Here is a 20,302-nt window from a genome sequence, read left to right as displayed (position 1 = left end):
TCTCCACTTGGCTTCATAGGTCTGAGTGTGCCTTATATTTTCCGATGGAAGTGGAGGAGATAGTAGTTGACCCTATTTTACTCAGTTACACTCTTGTGAGTGTCGTCAGTTGGTCGTCCTGTCAGTTTGTTCGGCCTTTGTATTTTGTTGTTTGATCTTTTTATGAGTATTTACTTGAGGTTTGTTTAGTTTGTGTGTTTTAGTGGATTTAATTAATTAATTAAGTTTATGGAGTTATCTGATAGTTGAATTATGTATGCATTGAGATTATAAATTTAATTAATTAAAAGAAGTTTATAAATTAAGTTGCAAGCTGCATGATATTAGAAATATATTTTATTCAAATTTTAGTGGAAAAATAAATTAGATTAATTGCATTTATTGTTTCTTAGAATTTTAAATAAATAAACGAATAAAAGAATAAATAAATAAATAAATAAATAAATGAATAAAAGAATTAATTAGAATTAAAGTATTGCTTTAATTTCTTTATTTAGAAAATTAATTAATTTGCATGAGAAAAGAAAAGAAAGAATAATGATTTTTAATTATTGCATGTTAGCTTATCTTTTGTTAGAAAATTAGAAAAGAAAAGAAAATTGCTTTTATTACTAAATTTAGGTTTTTGAGAAAAAGATATTCAACCTAGAATTTTAGTTTAAAAAGGGGAATAGGTCTTTATTTTAGGGATATACATAGGAAACAGGTCAAGGTATTAATATTTTAATACCGTGGAATCAAATTCTGAGTTGATAAATATATATTCTGTAATATAATTATAAGTGAATTATTTATAGGTATATTATATGAATATAATTTAATTTATAGTTATAAATTATATTTTATGAATGAAATTAAATTATAGCTGGTATTTTCAGAAAAGCTTGTAAATTTAGAGATTTTATATTTATGCTTGAAAATATTAGGAGATTAATTTTTATGTGCTTGATTTAAATCTTATTGGACAAATGACAAAATTGATTTATTTGTATTAATATAATTGTATTTTCTTATTTTCTGGAAAATCTTTAATTGCAAGTTATCTATGCATTTGGCTGTTTTAAGGAAAGATTGCTTGTATTAGGATCTTGTGTAAATGGTGTTTGCAGTCAAGCTTAATTCCGTTGCAATTCTGGTTGAGTTGTCATTGTGTTCTATGTTATTATATCTCCTTGGTCAGGTGTTTTTGTACAACCATATTGATGTGAGTCATTGTGTGTTTTGTCCAAATGGTCAATCTTGGGTTAGTAATTGTGTATCCTTCACCTGTGGTTTGTCAGGATTAGTTATGGCTGTCTATTTCGCCATGGAGTTCCCATAGAGAGACCTTTTCTGTTAGTGTCTTATGAGAGAGAGTGGCTTTCGAGCGGGGGCCGTGCCCAAAGTGGATGATAGGATAACCCATCGAAAGTCAGTTAAAAAGTGATAACCTAATAATATATTTGGGGGGAGTGGAATAAATATTAATTAAGATAATGTACCTCGTGCATAGGTGAGTACTAGTACATGGCTCATAATGTTACGAGAAGGCCTGAAATGGCAAACTTACCACCTTGTCTTCACGAAAGGATTGGTAGGGTCCTCATGAGACTTAGTTGGAGCCGGAAGCTAGGAGAGGTTACCAGGACAGAGAGCCAGGACCTAGGAGGCCTACCATGGTAACCATCAAGCTATGCGATGACACTCTTTCCTTAGAGTCACTAGTGTTTGTGAGTTGAGTCACATGGATGTTTGCGGAGTCTTGTAGTTCTTTCGTACTTGTCTTACTTTGCTTGCTTGAGGGTTTTCTATTATCTCCTAGCATGGTGGGGTGGTTCCATTTCGGGATCACATGGTCGGGTGGTAGTGCCACTTCCCATCGGATGTTTTGGATTGTATCTTCAGGCGAGGAAAGGCTTCGCTGGTGTTTCTTGGTTCGTGGTTCATGTACCAGCTCATGTTCGTGATCATTGTTTAGTTGAGACCTTGTGGTCATTGTATGAGACTCTTATGTAACCTTGATATTGTAACTTTGGATTCCGTGGTATTTTTGGAAGCCATGTAATTATGGATATTGTAATATTATGTCAGTGGAATATATGTTAATTCAGTTGCTTTGATCTAGTGTATAAATGATTTATGGAAAATTGAATGCATGGGAATACTTGATTCTTTCATTATGGAATTTAGATGTATGTGTAGTTTAAACTTAAGCATTTACTTTATCTAATTAAATGGGCAATTGGATTAACCATGGTGTTAAAATAATCTATGATTAATCTTCGTTGGTAACCCTTAGGAAATCATGTGTTAGTCTTCCGCTATGTTATTAGATGTGCAATGGTTATAATTAATGCACTTAATCTTAAATTTTTTTTATTTCACCCTTTAGTTACCTAGTTGTGTTGTTTTCCTTTAGGGTTTCTGGTGGGGCATTACATTTGGTATCAGAGCCCAAGTTTCAACACTGGGTACTCTGGGTTTGTAGTGTGCCTTTCACTTGACCTTTTTAGTTATGTCTTAATGTTTGTGTTTCCCTTTTTTTATGCTTGCCGTAGATCTGAACCGTTTTCTCTTTTACAATGCTAGGTCATGGCTAGGAAAGCTAGGGGAGGTGGCCAGTAGAGTTGGCTACCGGTGTCCATGTTTTTGTAGATGCCTTTATTCCTAGTTGTGAGTTGGACCTAGAATCCCTAGTTACCTCAGTTGACCTTCGAGTCATTCCTTTGGGTTCTTATGGAGTTGTGTTGGGGATGGATTGACTATCATCTCATAGTGCTCATGTGGATTGTCGCAAGAAGATAGTGGAGTGTTTAGATGACCTTGGTAGAGAAGTGGAGATTGTTGGAGTCCAGAGGCCGATATCCCTACGTATGATCTCTGCTATGCAACTTAAGCGGTGCATGTGTAGAGGGTGTTAGATTTTTGCAGTTACTCTTGAGGAATTGGATGAGTCAGAGAGTCGAGAAATCACTCTTGATAGTCACCCTATTCTTAGAGAGTATGATGATGTGTTTCCATTGGATATTCCTGGTATGCCTCCAAAATGAGACATAGACTTTTGTGTCGATTTGGTTCCAGATGCAGAACCTATTTCGAGAGCTCCATATCGAATGACTACTCAGGAGTAAAGTGAGTTGAAATTGCAGATAGAAGAATTGTTGGCCAAGGGATTCATTCGTCCTAGTGTTTCCCCTTGGGGTGAGCCTGTTATCTTCATTAAGAAGAAAGATGGTTCTCTTCGGTTATGCATTGATTACCGACAGCTGAATAAGGTAAACATCCGGAATAGATATCTATTGCCTTGTATAGATGACCTTTTTGATCAGGTTAAGGGAGCCAAGGTGTTCTCTAAGATTGACCCGAAGTTTGGATACCATCAATTGCGCATTCAGGATGCAGACATTCATAAGACAACGTTTCTTACTCATTATGGTCACTATGAGTTCACAGTGGTGCCATTTGGGTTGACGAACACACCTTTAGTTTTCATGAGCTTAATGAATGAGGTTTTTCACACCTACATTGATCATTTCATCATTGTATTCTTGGATGACATTCTGATTTATTTTAGATCTATGGAGGAGCATGAGGGTCACTTACGTCAGGTATTGTAGTGCTCGAGGGAGAATCAACTTTATGCCAATTTGGCAAAGTGTGACTTTTTCCAGTCTGAGGTGAACTATCTTGGTCATGTGGTTTCGGGAGAAGGTATATCCGTGGATCCTTCAAAGATCCAAGCAATTGTTGATTGGCCAACGCCAACCAATGTTTCAGAAGTTAGGAGTTTTATGGGTTTGGCCGGATATTACCGTCGCTTTGTTGAAGACTTTTCCCGAATAGGACACTCGATTACTTCTCTTCAAAGAAAAGGGAAGAAGTTTGTTTGGTCAGAACAGTGTGAAGTAGCTTTTAGGACCTTGAAGGAACTCCTTATCAGTGCTCCGATTTTGGTAGTTCCTGATCCATCTAGAGATTTTATGGTATGCACAAATGCCTCTTTGGAAGGTATAGGTGAAGTACTTATGCAGGATGGACGTGTGGTTGCTTATGATTATCAAAAAATCAAGAACCATGAGTTGAACTATCTAGTTCACGATTTAGAGTTGGCAGTTGTAGTTCATACTTTGGTTAGATGGTGGCATTTCCTGTTAGGGCATCAGTTTGAGCTGCATAGTGATCACCGTAGTCTGCAGTATATATTCACGCAACCAAACTTGAATGCTCGACAACAGAGATGGATGGAATTCTTCTGCGAATATGATTTTGAGGTTCGTTATATTTAGGGGAAAAAGAACGTAGTGGTAGATGCTTTGAGTCGTAGGCGGCATGAAGTTTCAGCATTGTCCATTGGAGTAGACTTGAGAGAGAGAATTCTAGGAGTTCTTCCTCAGGATACTTGGTATCAAGATGTTAGAGCAGTGATAGAGTACGAAAGGCCTTTAGAGGGTAGATTTTCTAGATATAACCTTGAGGCAGCTGGACTTCTTCATCATCATGGACAGATCTATGTACCTCCTTTGGAGGGTCTTCGTGTTTTGATCATGACTAAGGCCCATCGTGCACCTTATTCGGTACATCCAAGTGTCAAGAAGATGCACACAGATCTTAGATAGATTTATCATTGGGCTGGTATGAAACGCGACATTGTTGATTTTGTGTCGAAGTGTTTAAAGTGTCAGCGAGTGAAGGTAGAGCATCATCACCCAGCAGGGCTTTTACAACCTAATTTGGTACCGGATTGGAAATGAGATATCATTTCCATGGATTTCATTGTTGGGTTGCTTGTCTCTTTGCGTCTTCATGATGTTATCTTGGTCATAGTTAACAGATTGACTAAGGTTGCTCATTTTGTTCCTATTCGAGCTTCCTATATGATAGTAGTGGTGGCACAAGTCTTCTTGGAAGATGTAGTGAGATTGCATGGGAGTCCGAGGCAGATCATATTTGATAGAGATCCTGTCTTTACCTCAACATTGTGGACCTCAATTCAGCATGCTTTGGGGACTCAGTTGAACTTTAGTTCAACTTATCACCCATAGACAGATGGTCAGACAAAGCGAGTGAATCAGGTGTAAGAGGACACACTTCTCATGTATGTGATGGACCAACAATCGCGTTGGGAGGATTATATCTATCTAGTGGAGTTTGCTTACCACACTCCTTTGAGTTGGGATCGGCTAGAGGACAGGGTGCTTATAGGACCGAATATTCTTCGGGAGATGGAGCAGCAGGTAGAGAGGATTCGTGAGCATTTGGTAGCTACACAAGATAGGCAGAAGAAGTATGCAGATGCTCATAGGGTAGATCGTCAGTTTTCTATTGGCGACTGTGTGTTTTTGAGAGTGCATCTGCGGAAGAGTCCGATCCGTTATGGAAATGGTTCTAAGTTGGCGCCTCGATTTGTTGGGCCTTTTGAGATCCTTGAGAGGATAGGACCTGTTTCCTACCGTCTTGCCTTTCCATCGAGTCTATCCCGCATCCACGATGTCTTTCATGTTTCAGTTCTTTGACCATATCATCCTGATGTGACACATGTTCTTGATTGGAACTCTTTGTAAGTTGAGGACGGGCAGCTTTCCATGGAGCCCGTGCGCATTCTTCAGCGTCGAGATTTGATCCTCAGGGGTCGCACCATCGACCAGGTAAGGGTCCTATGGGACCCAAATGATGAGACCTTGGCGACTTGGGAGGATGCATCGAAGATGAGAGAGTTGTATTCTCATTTGTTTTAGGCTTCCAGGAGTAAGCCTAGTTTTGGGGGGGAGAATGTAGTACCCCCACTCGTTTGAACTTATTAGACTCATATTTTATTATTGTTTACTTTCAGTGGATACATTACCATGATGTGTTATTCAAGCTTTTATGACATTATTTCATGCTTTATCTGGATATGAGATGCATAATTTATTTGCAGTATTTCAGTACTTGTGATTTATGGCATTTTATGGATTATTGCTATGTACTGACATTTTACTTTATCTATGCAATGTGTAATTATATGTTGTGTGTTTGCGAGTGTATTGGATGCAAGGGTACGATTTTCCTTCACTCATTTCGGTGAGACAGGGAACGTCGCGATTCTCCTTCATCAGTGTGTTTGCTGTGTTTTCTATATTGTATATATGCATGTGTGGTTCGGTGATGCAGGTTATTGCAGGTACAAGTACTGGGTAGGTACGAGGTATCGTCTCCACTTGACTTCACAGGTCTGAGCATGCCTTATATTTTCCGATGGAAGTGGAGGAGATAGTAGTTGACCCTATTTTACTCAGTTACACTCTTGTGAGTGTCATTAGTTGGTTGTCCTGTCAGTTTGTTCAGCCTTCATATTTTGCTGTTTGATCTTTTTATGAGTATTTACTTGAGGTTTGTTTAGTTTGTGTGTTTTAGTGGATTTAATTAATTAATTAAGTTTATGGAGTTATCTGATAGTTGAATTATGTATGCATTGAGATTATAAATTTAATTAATTAAAAGAAGTTTATAAATTAAGTTGCAAGCTGCATGATATTAAAAATATATTTTATTCAAATTTTAGTGGAAAAATAAATTAGATTAATTGCATTTATTGTTTCCTAGAATTTTAAATAAATAAAAGAATAAACAAATAAATGAACAAAATAATTAATTAGAATTAAAGTATTGCTTTAATTTCTTTATTTAGAAAATTAATCAATTTGCATGAGAAAGAAAAGAAAGAATAATGATTTTTAATTATTGCATGTTAGCTTATCTTTTGTTAGAAAATCAGAAAATAAAATAAAATTGCTTTTATTACTAAATTTAGGTTTTTGGGAAAAAGATATTCAACTAGAATTTTAGTTTAAAAAGGGGAACATGTCTTTATTTTAGGGATATACACAGGAAACAGGTCAAGGTTTTTAGGTGAAGAAATTTATTTGGAAGCTAGTTGAAGGATTGGTTCTCTTCTACAAATTTCTTCCAGGAAAGCTATACCAGGTTGGGTGGCTTCTGTTGATTGATTGTTTTAAAGAAAATATTTCTATTCCTTCTATCTTCTAAATGATGTGTGTGTTAAGATGTTTGTCATATCCTGTCTGATTAATTTTGTTCTTGGCTAAAGTCCATTTCTGAAGTTAAATTCTAGATTATGAAGAGAAATTATTTCTTGAGTGTTTGTGGATTAAATTTTGAGAAAATTGAGATAATGACAATTTTGCCAAGATTTTTATTGTGCATGGAAAATTGCAAGATTTGGGAAGTATGGAATTTACCAGAGGAAGCAATCCCTCTTGTTTGATTTGTTCCAATATTGGCCATGGCAGTCTTTTTGACAATTATTTCTCTGTGAAATTGTTGATTTACTTTGGAAATAAATTTAATTATCAATTAAATTTATTTGATTAATTAGGTTTAGGAACAAAATATTTTTACTATATTATTCTTTTTAGAAAATATATAGTAATTTAGTTTCCTTTTTAAAAATTGTATTGGATTATAAAAGTTCATTGGAAATAAATTTTATAAAAAATAAAATTTAATGTAAATTAGGTTTTCTTTTAAAAAAAAATTTAAACAAAAAAAAAAAAAATATAAAAAAAATATACTTAGGTAGTAAGCTACCTATGGTAGCATGGGCTACCGTGAGTAGCATGTGCTACCATGCACGGTGGCAACGACATGACATTATAAAATTCGCTCTTCCCTAAAATTTCGCTGTGCAGTCCGCAATACATAATTTCGATATCCGTGCAGGGTATTTAATTTGGTATTAAATTAACTTATTAATATATGTACACACACACACACACACACACACACACACATATATAAGTTAATATTATTTTGGACATTATGCTATTTGGTATTAATATTTTAATACTGTGGAATTAAATTCTGAGTTGATAAATATATATTCTGTAATATAATTATAAGTGAATTATTTATAGGTATTGATATAATTACATTATATGAATATAATTTAATTTATAGTTATAAATTATATTTTATGAATGAAATTAAATTATAGTTGGTATTTTCAGGAAAAAAACTTGTAAATTTAGAGATTTTATATTTATGCTTGAAAACATTAGGAGATTAATTTTTATGTGCTTGATTTAAATCTTATTGGACAAATGATAAAATTGATTTATTTGTATTAATATAATTGTATTTTCTTATTTTCTGGAAAATCTTTAATTGCAAGTTATTTATGCATTTGGCTGTTTTAAGGAAAGATTACCTGTATTAGGATCTTGTGTAAATGGTGTTTGTAGTCAAGCTTAATTCCATTTCAATTTTGGTTGAGTTTTTCATTGTGTCCTATGTTATTATATCTCCTTGGTCAGGTGTTGTTGTATAACTATATTGATGTGAGCCATTGTGTGTTTTGTCCAAATGGTCAATCTTGGGTTAGTAATTGTGTATCCTTCACCTGTGGTTTGTCGGGATTAGTTATGATTGTTTGTTTCGCCATAGAGTTCCCGTAGAGAGACCTTTTCTGTTAGTGTCCTATGAGAGAGAGTGGCTTTCGAGTAGGGGTTGCGCCCGAAGTGGATGACAGGATAACCCGTCGAAAGTCAGTTAAAAAGTGATAACCTAATAATATATTTGGGGGGAATGGAATAAATAATAATTAAGATAATGTACCTCCTGCATAGGTGAGTGCTAGTACAGGGCTCATAATGTTACGAGAAGGCCTGGAATGGCAAACTTACCACCTTGTCTTCACGAAAGGATTGGTAGGGTCCGCATGAGACTTAGTTGGAGCTGGAAGTCGGGAGAGGTTACCAGGACTAAGAGCCGGGACCTAGGAGGCCTACCATGGTAACCATCAAGCTATGCGATGACATTCTCTCCTTAGAGTCACTAGTGCTTATGAGTTGAGTCACATGGATGTTTGTGGAGTTTTGTAGTTCTTTCGTACTTGTCTTACTTTTCTTGCTTAAGGGTTTTCTCTCCTAGAACAGTGGGGTGGTTCCATTTCGGGATCACATGGTCGAGTGGTAGTGCCACTTCCCATCAGATGTTTTAGATTATATCTTCAAGTGAGGAAAGGCTTTGCTGGTGTTTCTTGGTTCGTGGTTCATGTACCAGCTCATGTTCGTGATCATTGTTCAATTGAGACCTTGTGGTCATTGTATCAAACTCTTATGTAACCTTGATATTGTAACTTTGGATTCCGTGGTATTTTTGGAAGCCATGTAAATATGGATATTGTAATATTATGTCAATGGAATGTATGCTAATTCAGTTGCTTTGATCTTGTGTATAAATGATTTATGGAAAATTGAATGCATGGGAATACTTGATTCTTTCATTATGGAATTTAGATGTATGTGTAGTTTAAACTTAAGCATTTACTTTATCTAATTAAATGGGCAATTGGATTCGTTGGTAACCCTTAGGAAATCACTTGTTAGTCTTCCGCTGTGTTATTAGACGTGCAATGGCTATAATTAATGCACTTAATCTAAAAAAAAGAATTATTTCACCCTTTAGTTGCCTAGTTGTGTTGTTTTCCTCTAGGGTTCCTGGTGGGGCACTACAACCCTAGCCTAACAACAAGAAAGATCCACCATAACATATGAAGATTACCTAAGACAATGCAAATAAAATGAAATCACAAAGATTATACCATCACATGTCAAATAGGGTTTGGATCTCCATTCTTCCTATCTCCATTGATCTTGCTTGATATATTTACTCTCAGATTTTATGTGTGCACAAGAGCTCAACAAAGAATGAAAATATGGTTGCAAGTAGGCTTGATCGCATATGAAAGTTCAAAAGCGTAGTCAGGGGTTGATAATGAAGGAATCATCTCCTTATATAGAAGACACTATAAGAAATGGAGGGATAAGATTGAGAGGTGTAAAAGATAAATGGTTGGCTATGATTAGAGGGTAGGTAAAAGAAATAATAAAATAATGAGAGGGTAGGTAGTGTATGAATTAAGAGATGAATGACATGTGTCATGGGTAGAAAAGGTTAATGGATTAATTAAATAAATAAAGATTTATTTAATTAATAGAAGAAGTGGGATCAATTAAATAAATACAAGTATTTATTTAATTTAGGAAAGGACAATTTAAATAAATAAAAATATTTATTTAAATGAGAAATAAGGCTAGAAGAGGATAAATGAATTAATTAAATAAATAAAGATTTATTTAATTAATAGAAGAATTAGGCTAAGATAATTAAATAAATAAAATATTTATTTAATTAGACAAGACAATTTTAGGTGTCTACATTTTGCCCCTCTTTGAGACAATGCAGCTTGTCGCATTGTTTCAAAGAAGATAATATGAACCGATACAAAGTTGCCCCAAGATGGGAATGATATGCCCCCTCGAGAGATTGGATGAAAATGTCTGAAAAGATCGTAGACAATCTCTCGATAAGAAAGAAAGGCTAGAAATGGACTGACCGGATAGGATAGAGTGACAGAGTCACGGGATAAAGAAGACTGACTCGGGAGACTAGGGCTAGGGCTAGGGTAGTCTATAAGATAGACCACGAGGGGAAAACATCCTTATTTTCATCCACACATCCAAGAGATCAGAGTGCAGAGAGAGCATAGAGCAACAACAGTCAGCATTGATAGCATTGGTTCACAGATTAGATCGCATTCACCGATTTTAGAGGCCAGCAGATGCAGGAGAGCTGGTAAGTACCGCAAAACCTCCTTGTCCTTTTTTGCATTAAATGTTGTCATAAATGCATGCTAGGTAGCGCAATAAATGCATTTTAGGTATGTCAAGCGGGCGGAAAAAAATGCTAAGGTGTGTCTGTGTTGGTGCTAGGCGTGTCTGTGTTTGTGCCAGACACATCTATGAATGCAGAAAAGTCTATGTTAGATGCGAGTGTGTCTGTGCAGTATGAGAGCATCTAGGTAGATCAGAGGCATGCCTGTGTGATGCAGGCGCGTCTATGTAGAGCAGGCGCATATGTGTAGTATGCAAGCGTGTTTATGTCTTCAAGGCGCGTTTTTGTCTTCAAGGCCAAATCGACAGTTCTGTGATAAACATACACTGTCGATTAGATAAGCTGTTGAGAGGATACACTCAAGAAGGTCCTCTAGGGAAGACTAGAATAGTAGATAGGGCTAGGATTGACAATTCTGTGATAGAACATACGTTGCCAATCAGGAAACTACTCAAGAGGATACACTCAAGCAGAGGCCCTAGGATAGGATAGATCAAGGCACTTTGTGATGAACAAGGAATGCCAAAATGTAGTACTTTGTGATGAACATGGAGTACTAAAAAAAGCAACACTTTGTGATGAACAGGGAGTGCAAAAATGTAGTACTTTGTGATGAACAGGGAGTACTAAAAAAAAGCAGCACTTTGTGATGAACAGGGAGTGCAAAAACGTAGTACTTTGTGATGAACAGGGAGTACCACTAGGATAGGAAGAAACACTTTGTGATGAACAGGGATTATTGCTAGGATAGAGTGCCATAAGCACTTATGATAAGAAGCAACACTTTGTGATGAACAAGGAATGCCACTTTAATTGACACATTTGACTTTCTTGACTACAGGAGGACCTACCTATGCTGAGTCACGAGAGAGATTCCCATCGACTCAGAGTTTGCCAGCAGAGTTGACAGTCGAGGAGAGAGCCGCAGTTTAGGCTATGGGCCTACGACATATTGTGTATATGCCTGAGTTTCAGGCGAACATGGGATTGCTGACTGCATTGGCTGAGAGATGGCACTCAGAGACTCATACTTTTGATTTGGCTATGGGTGAGATGATAGTCACCTTGGAGGATGTATACAGGATACTGCGGATATCGATCGATGGGGAGTTAGTACCCTACGATCGAGACAGAGACAGGGATGCACTGAGATGAGTGTTCCATGATCCAGGATTGGATATGAGGGTTGGACACGTGGCTTGGGATACCATGACATGGACAAGATTAGCACTAACAACAGTGTTGGCAGGAGTGATCAGTGGGTTCCTCTGTCCAGACAGGGCGACATGAGGATTGGCTGTGGGATGGGGGAGTACACTGGAGACATTGGTGACAGAGCACACCAGGTTTGCATGGGGACCGTGTCTGCTGGCACACTTGTACTATGAGTTACATCAGTTTATCTAACAGGGATCAACAGGATTGGGCTATGGAGTTACATTGTTGTAGGTGTGGGCATATGAGCATCTGCCAGTGACACCATCGATTCATTTCAGAGGCAGGGGCCATGGGCGCAATTTTGTGCATTTGTATGATATGATTACATCTCAGCCATGGATTGGGAGATTAGAGTACTGGCGCATGGTCATTGATGAGCTTGATAGTGTAGTATGGAGGCCGTACCGACAGTGTGAGGAGTGGGAGGATGACGCAGTGGAGCTGCCATACGTGTTTAGGAGCAGATATCTGATTGGGCAGACACCATATATTCTTGAGAGGCAATTGGTGGATAGGGTGGGCAGGTAGTTTGGCAGGATACAACGGATGCCACAGGGTTCTGGGATGTATGCACAGACAGTGAGAGATCAGGCACACTTCAGGCCATTATTGTCTTATGATCAGGCAGTGACGCAGCTGGTAGAGATGGTTCCCTTGCCTTGGGATATGTTTGCAGACATAGAGGATGCAAGGATGGATGCAGAGTATACTGCATATTGGGCAGAGCATCCATTTCCACGGCTGACGGATCTAGGGGAGCTGATAGATGGAGATGGTGGAGGTGATGGAGATGATGATGGAGATGGCAGAGGTAGAGGCCGACGGAGGAGGTGGGGTGCAGTAGGAGAGAGGAGAGTGCCTTCGAGGAGAGAGGGTGGAGAGGAGAGGCAGGCTTGGAAGGCTCACATAGTGAGGGGCAGATGTGGATTGCCTTTACAAGTGCCAGCAGCACAGGTTCCCGAATAGGTACAGGGACAAGGGTAGCCACAGGAGCAGCCACAGGTACAGGGACAGGGTGAGGGGGGAGAGGAGGAGGATGAGTTATTGGCTTTGAGGGAGACCTGCCAGGGATAAGCAGATGAGATCCAAGATCTAGAGCAAGAGACAGCTAAGGGATACTAAGCAGGAGAGGGATCAGGCTATCCAGCGCTGTACAGAGGTTGAGACAACACTGAGGGCAGGGAGGTGGGAAACAAAGGACACAGGAGCTGGATATGCCTATGTTTTGCGGGCAGGGGAGGAGATAGGCTACTGAAGAGATGTATACTATGGAGCAGTGCCACTAGAGTAGCAAGCTAGGAGCTTCCGTAGACCATTGCGGACTGTGACAACCACTGGAGAGAGAGATAGGAGACAAGTGTCTAGCGGTGGGGTCATGGGTCCTCCACCACCACTAGATAGAGGGGACATGAGACATGATCCTGGAGTGGGTCCTTCCATGGATCAGAGTCTATCGAGGCTAGCCGGCTTCGAGGGAGGGAGTTCATCATAGCCTAGAGGGCTCCCTATGTATTAGTTTTGTATGATTTTGTATGATGACACCTTCAGGTGATTGTAGCCATATGTATTTGACATCATTGTATCATGACACTTATGATTATATATATATGAGATTCATCCTTGCGGCAACTATATGCATGTGTATGTATGTGATGCTTCTATATGTTTTATGATGTATGTTTCTATGTGATTCTTATGATATGGATGCAAATATGTACATGATGAAATGCAATATTTTTGTTTTTTTATATTTTTAATATGTTATGCATGATGCAAATGTATGAAATGTAGATGAATGCAAATAACTATTTACATGATGAAAAATGTAAAATGTGCTAACATGTGTTGTGTGCAGAATGTGATGCAATTGTGATATCTATATGTATGTATGAAATGCTTATATGTGGTAATGCAGGTGTAAACTACATGAAATGCAAATGTTTTTGGTGTTTCATTATACTCAGTCATGTGATAACAGGCTACACAGACTCAAGAAGGACTATGGAGGTCAATCAAGAAAGGGGGATGGAAGGTAGAAGATATGGAAGTGAAGGAGCTTCTTGTGCGTTATCATCATTGAGCTTTATTATAACAAGTAGGTTATGACAATCCAGATATATGTTCGACCCAAAAACTCATTGTACCTGTTTGCATGGAGATAAGACAGTTGCAAACAAGGAATGCCCCAATTCATACCAGACTCACAATGTCCTCATATCCTTGGACAAGTCATAGTATTACTAAGAGACAATCCACAAACAACAAAGAAAAATAGGTGACGATACCCCATCCTCACCTTTCTAGTCAAAGACATCGTGGAGATAAAATCTCTAGTCAGAGACATCCCGAAAAAGCTAAAAGACATGTCCCCAAAAAGATAAAAATCAAAAGAAAACCAAGACTCAACACCAACATCCACTATAGTCCTCAGGTTTAGTGTCTCTTGTCACTTGTATAAGTCTTATTTGATTGTGGTCATAATGTTTACTTTCACAAAAGGATAGATAGCACTGAACCATAATGTTGTCTGAGTCTATTGAAAGATTTGATTTGTTGAAGCCCATTGTTGCTGCGTCTCATCTGAAATTGAATGAATCCATGAAACTGATACTTTATTGCGGAGAAGATGAAACTTTATTGCGGATTGGCGATGCAAGTGTTGCTTTATTGTGGATTGTGCGCAGATAGACTGAAGAAAATTGGAAGAAATTGTACTCCTCAGAATGTGTGATTCTCTTAGTTCCACACCCATCACTAGACTTAGGATTTTCCTTAGCCACAGATAGGAGCTGATTTAATATGGATGAAAAGGGTCAAAAGGAGGGATTATTATGAAATGGCTAACCAATCTAAGGTAGATCAATAACCAGCCATGATGGGAATGGGTGTTTATTATGGATGCATAGGTTGTGAGTGTGTGCAAATTGAAAGGATGAAATTGAATCCTGAAGGAGGGAGGAGCAATGTCTCTACGCATGGTGCCGGTGACTCGGTTTTCACCATGGTACTTGCCCAAGGCGCCACCAAAGTGGTTTTCACTGTTGGACGAAATGTTTTTCTGTTTTTTTTATTTTTTTTATTTTTTAATTTTTTTTTGTGTCACAAGGCGCCTGTTTGCCAGGTTTTCACCAAGTAACAATTTTTTTTTTTTTTAATGATTTTTTTGTATTTTTGATTTTTTTGATTTTTTTGTTGTATTTTTGAATTAGGATATTCTGAAGAGCTATGTGTAAAACTTGCGAAGGTGCATGCTGTTGGTAGGATCCTCCAAAGGTTCACCCTTTGGAGTTGAGAGTTGATATGCACCGGATCCATAGGCTGCTATGATGATGTAAGGACCAAGCCAATTTGGTTCAAACTTGCCCTTCTTCTCTCTGTCTTGCCATTTTTTAGGATTTTCTCTGAGAACTAAGTCACCTACCTCAAATGTGTGAGGCTTGACTTTATGATTGTAACTGCAACTCATTCGTTGTTGATAAGCCTTGAGATGATTAAAAGCAGTTTGTCTTCGTTCATCCAATAGTTCAAGTTCCTGTAAGCGAGAGACCTTGTAGTCTTCATCACTGATAATGTTTTGCAAAAAGACTCATAAAGAGGGTAACTTGACCTCAATAGGTAAGATAGCTTCAGCACCGTAGACAAGTGAATAAGGTGTGGCTCCTGTAGGTGTGCAGACGCTTGTGTGGTAAGCCCAAAGTGCTAGATTAAGTTGGATATGCCAATTGCGGTCAGCATCATCGACTTTCTTTTTTAGGATTTTAAGAATGGTTTTAATAGACGCCTCAGCTTGGCCGTTACCTTGGGGGTAATAGGATGTGGAGAAACGATGGGTAATATGGAAGCGATCACAAAGTTCACAAACATCTTGATTTTTGAAGGGACGCCCGTTATTGGTGATGATGGAAATAGGAATACCATATCGACAAATGATGTAGTTGAGAATAAATGTAGCAATTTGTTTTCCAATGACTTGTGTAAGAGGCATGACTTCAATCCATTTTGTGAAATACTCTGTGGTGGTGATGATGAATTTATGGCCATTGGAGGAAGGAGGGTGAATCTTGCCTATGAGACCGAGTCCCCATTGGCAAAAAGGCCAAGAAGTCGCAATCGGTTGAAGTTCTTGCGCTAGTGCATGAATGAGGTCTCCATGAAGTTGACATTGTTTACATTTCTTGACAAACTGATATGAGTTTTTTTCCATATTGGCCCGGTAATATCTAGTCCTGAAGAGTTTCTTGGCTAAGGTAGGATCACTAGAATGTGGACCACATATCCCTTCATGGACTTCACATAATGCAATCTGAGCTTCGTCCCTTTCTAAAAATCTAAGAAGAGTGCCATCTAGACCTCGACGGTATAGGATATTGGCTAAAATTACTTATCGAGAAGATTGGCGAATGAAAGTGCGACGTTGATTGTTAGATAAGTTAGGAGAAAGGGTATTTTTACGAAGGTATGTGAAAATGGAATCGTATAACTAGGAATCAGGACCAACGACACATATCATCTTAGTATGAGTGATCTCATACGAGGGAACCAAAATGTTATCCACCAAGAACTCATAGTGGGTTTCAATCCGTGGTATATCGATTAGTGAAGCAATGGTAGCCATGGCATCTGCGGCTCGATTCTGCTCTCTTGGTATCTGCTTAAAGTCTAACTTTGCAAAATGTCATTTCAGGTCATTCACCATTCATTTGTAAGGCATTAATTTTTCATCTTTTGTTTGGTAGTCATCACTTGTTTGATGAATTACAAGTTGAGAGTCCCCAAAAACATGAAGTTCCTGGATCTTCCACTAAATTGCAATCCGTAATCCAGTTGTTAATGCCTCATATTCTGCTATGTTATTAGTGCAAGAAAATTATAATCGATATGATTTTGGTATGGAATCCCCTTGAGGTGTGATGAAGAGGAAGCCAGCTCCTGCACCATGCTATGTGTATGAGCCGTCAAAGTATAGTTGCCAAGGCTTTGTGTGTGATACTGTCAAGATGGATTCATCTGGAAATTCTGAAGTTACAGGAGCATCATCTATCATGGGAGCATCTGCTAATTGATCTGCGATAGCTTGTCCTTTTATTTATTTTTTGTCTATATATTCAATGTCAAATTCACTCAAGAGCATCACCCATTTGGCTAGTCGACCAGTAAGTGTTGCTTTATTGAGAAGGTATTTCAATGGATCGATTCTTGCGACCAACTTAGTTTTATGAGTTAGCATGTAATGTCATAATTTTTGTGAAGCAAAGATCACAATGAGACATGTATGCTCAATTTGTGTGTAGTTTAGCTCATATCCCACCAAAGTGCGACTGATGTAGTAGACTGCCTTTTCTTTGCCCTCAACATCTTGCTGTGCTAAGAGTGCCCCCAGTGCTATTGAAGTAGCAGATATGTATAGTAATAGGGGTTGTTTCAGAACTGGTGGGATCAAGACCGGTGGATTTAGAAGATAATCTTTGAGTATCTGGAAAGCTTGTTGGCAGTTATCATCCCATTTGAATTTGATGTTTTTGTGTAGCAAGTGCTGAAAAGGATGACATTTGTTTGCAAGTTGTGCTATGAATCTTCGTATGGACTGGAGTCTTCCTTGCAAAGATCGAAGTTGACTGATATTTCTTGGTGGTTGCATCTCTAGGATGGCCTTGACTTTTGTTGGATCAACTTTAACTCCTCTTTTCGAGACAATGAATCCCAGGAACTTCCCAGAGGTTACTCCAAAGACACATTTCTTGTGGTTTAATCTCACTTTGTATTTTTCCAACCGATCAAAAATGACTGAAAGTATGTCTAAATGTGTATCTCTGTCTATTGATTTTCCCAAGAGTTCATCAACATAATCTTCCACAGTAACATGCATGAGATCATGAAAGACGGTAGTCATGGCTCTTTGATATGTAGCGCCTACGTTCTTTAGCCCAAAGGGCATGATATTCCAACAGAAAGTTCCCCAAGGATAAGTAAATGTTGTTTTGTGCTGATCGTCGGATGCGATTTTTATTTGATTATAGCCAGAGAATCCATCCATCAAAGATAACATCGCATAATCCGTTGTGAGATCTACGATCAGGTCGATATTTGGCAATGGAAGATCATCCTTAGGACAAGCTTTGTTGATATCCCCAAAATTTGTGCATATTCTGATGCTACGATCTAGTTTGCTGACAGGCACTAAGTTATAGATCCATTTAGGATAATCAATTGGGCATATGAATCCGACATTCAATAATTTTTCAAGCTCCAGTTTGACTAATAATGCCACTTGTGGATGCATCTTTCTTAATTTTTGTTTTACTAGTTTTGCCCCCAGTTTAACTGTCAAATAATACATTACTAAATCCGGATCCAGTCCAGGCATATCAACATATGACCATGCAAAATTGGTTTGTCACTCTGTGAAGAAACTTATGAACTTTGGTCTTTCCGCCTCTATTAGAGATTGAGCCAGGAATATGTTATGTTGAATTTCTTCTATACTAATGTTTGTTTTGATGGTCTCCTCTATTAACATAGATGATTTTTCTTCATATGATGCCGAGAGAATGTTGAGCCTTCCATCCTTGGGTGCCTCAGAGAGGTTTTCACCCTTAGATACGTGCTTTCTTTTTACTTTTTTGGGGTTAGACAATGCCACAATGTGGTTTTCACCATAAGACCCTTGATTTGTTTATATTTTTTATATTTTTGTGACTGGAAGGCCCAACACCCTTGCCAAAATATGCCACGCTGTTAAGTTCTATAGTGTATCCTGCCTTATGGTCCCCAAGTGGAAGATCATCTCGTATGCCTAGATAGTCAATAAAGGCTTCATCATTTTGGAATGTGTCGAACTGTATAGGTCCTTCATGGTCCCAGTCAATAAGTTGGTGGTGAACAAGGGGAAGGCCTTCAATGTTTTCAAAGTCAGTGGGACTAAGGGTGAAGATGTAGTTATATTCAGGTATGTCGAGGTCATCGTTGGCACTCTCCCCATCTATCTCGATTGTGAACGAGTCCAAATTGTCATCACTAGTAGTGCATTCCGGGATGGGTGTCCTCATTCTTCATGATTTCGACCTAGAACCTAGAGGCAAAGACTGTGTGGGATCCTCAGTGTTTGTTTCCTGACCAACTTTGAATTTTCTATAAGATTCTTCCTCTTCTGTGGGTTCACTTGGTTCTCTGAATGTCTCGGTGAGTTCATAGTCACTAGAGGATTTGTCTAAATCCCATTCCCATTCATTGGAGTATGTGGAATAGCGGTTCTCTTGTTGATTTTTGGCAGCTTTGATTTGTAATGCTTTTTCTGTCTTTCGCGTATTTACCCTAGAAGACATGAAACCAAGTCCTTTCGAGAGCTCCTTTTTAAATGTCAATTCTAGTTGCAAAGGTTGAATGATACCTTCCTTTCTTAAGCCAAGAGGACTTTTACCATCATACCCAAGCTTTTGTAGGATCTTGAATTCTTTACCATATTTTTCACATGGTATGCTGATTTGATCTTGTGTACCATTTTCAGGGTCTTTGTAAAACATTTTGTATAAATCTTCTTCTTCCATTTCACCCCACTTTTGGAAGATAGTAGGATTTGATGAATACTAAGAGGGGGGGGGGGTGAATTAGTATGAAAAAAATCTTTGCACTTAAACACTTTGCAAGACTAATAGTAAATCGGTAAAACAGTTCAGCAGACAAACCAGTTAACACACATGCAAACCAAATTGCTAATAATGCATTCACCCACAAAAGCACAAACACCATAACACAAGAGATTTTTACGTGGAAACCCAAATGGGAAAAACCACGGTGAGATGGAACTCACAAGTAACTATCTATAGAATAGGAACCAGACCAGTTAAGGTCTTACAATGTTCTTTACTAGAACTGAACCTGTTAGGAATCTCAATCTCTGTTAGGAGATAAGTCTGATTAAAGACTACCTTGCTAAAGGATTTTAGATCCACAGATGTGAACCACCTTGTTAGAGGATTTACAAAAGGCTTTTGGGCCTACTCGGTTAAGGGCTACAGACTTGTCGAAGATGTGAGTAATCAACAAGTGATTGATCTAACTAATAGCACAGACTACTTGGTTAGATCCTTGATAGCTCATTCCTAATGCATTCCAGCATTACTTCAGTCTTCTACACATTCACACTCTCTCTAACTCCTCAACCACCTTAAACCCTAGCCACAATATCAACTATCGCAACAACAGCATTATCAACAACCTAAAACCCTAGACATGATGTCCTTATAAAGGAATTTGATTTCAAGTCGGTCCAATAGGATTACATTACAATTTCCTAGGTTCAATGCATCTAGAAATATCTAGTAACACGACACAAAAAGCACCGCTAAAGTATCGGCATCGTCAAACAATCGGTGGATGGTAACTCATCACAAAATGTCGGTTGGTAACTCATCACAGAGTATTACTGGTTCAT

Source organism: Cryptomeria japonica, chromosome 8 (genome assembly GCF_030272615.1).
Source record: "Cryptomeria japonica chromosome 8, Sugi_1.0, whole genome shotgun sequence".
Lineage (NCBI taxonomy): Eukaryota > Viridiplantae > Streptophyta > Pinopsida > Cupressales > Cupressaceae > Cryptomeria > Cryptomeria japonica.
This window is presented reverse-complemented; position numbering follows the sequence as displayed.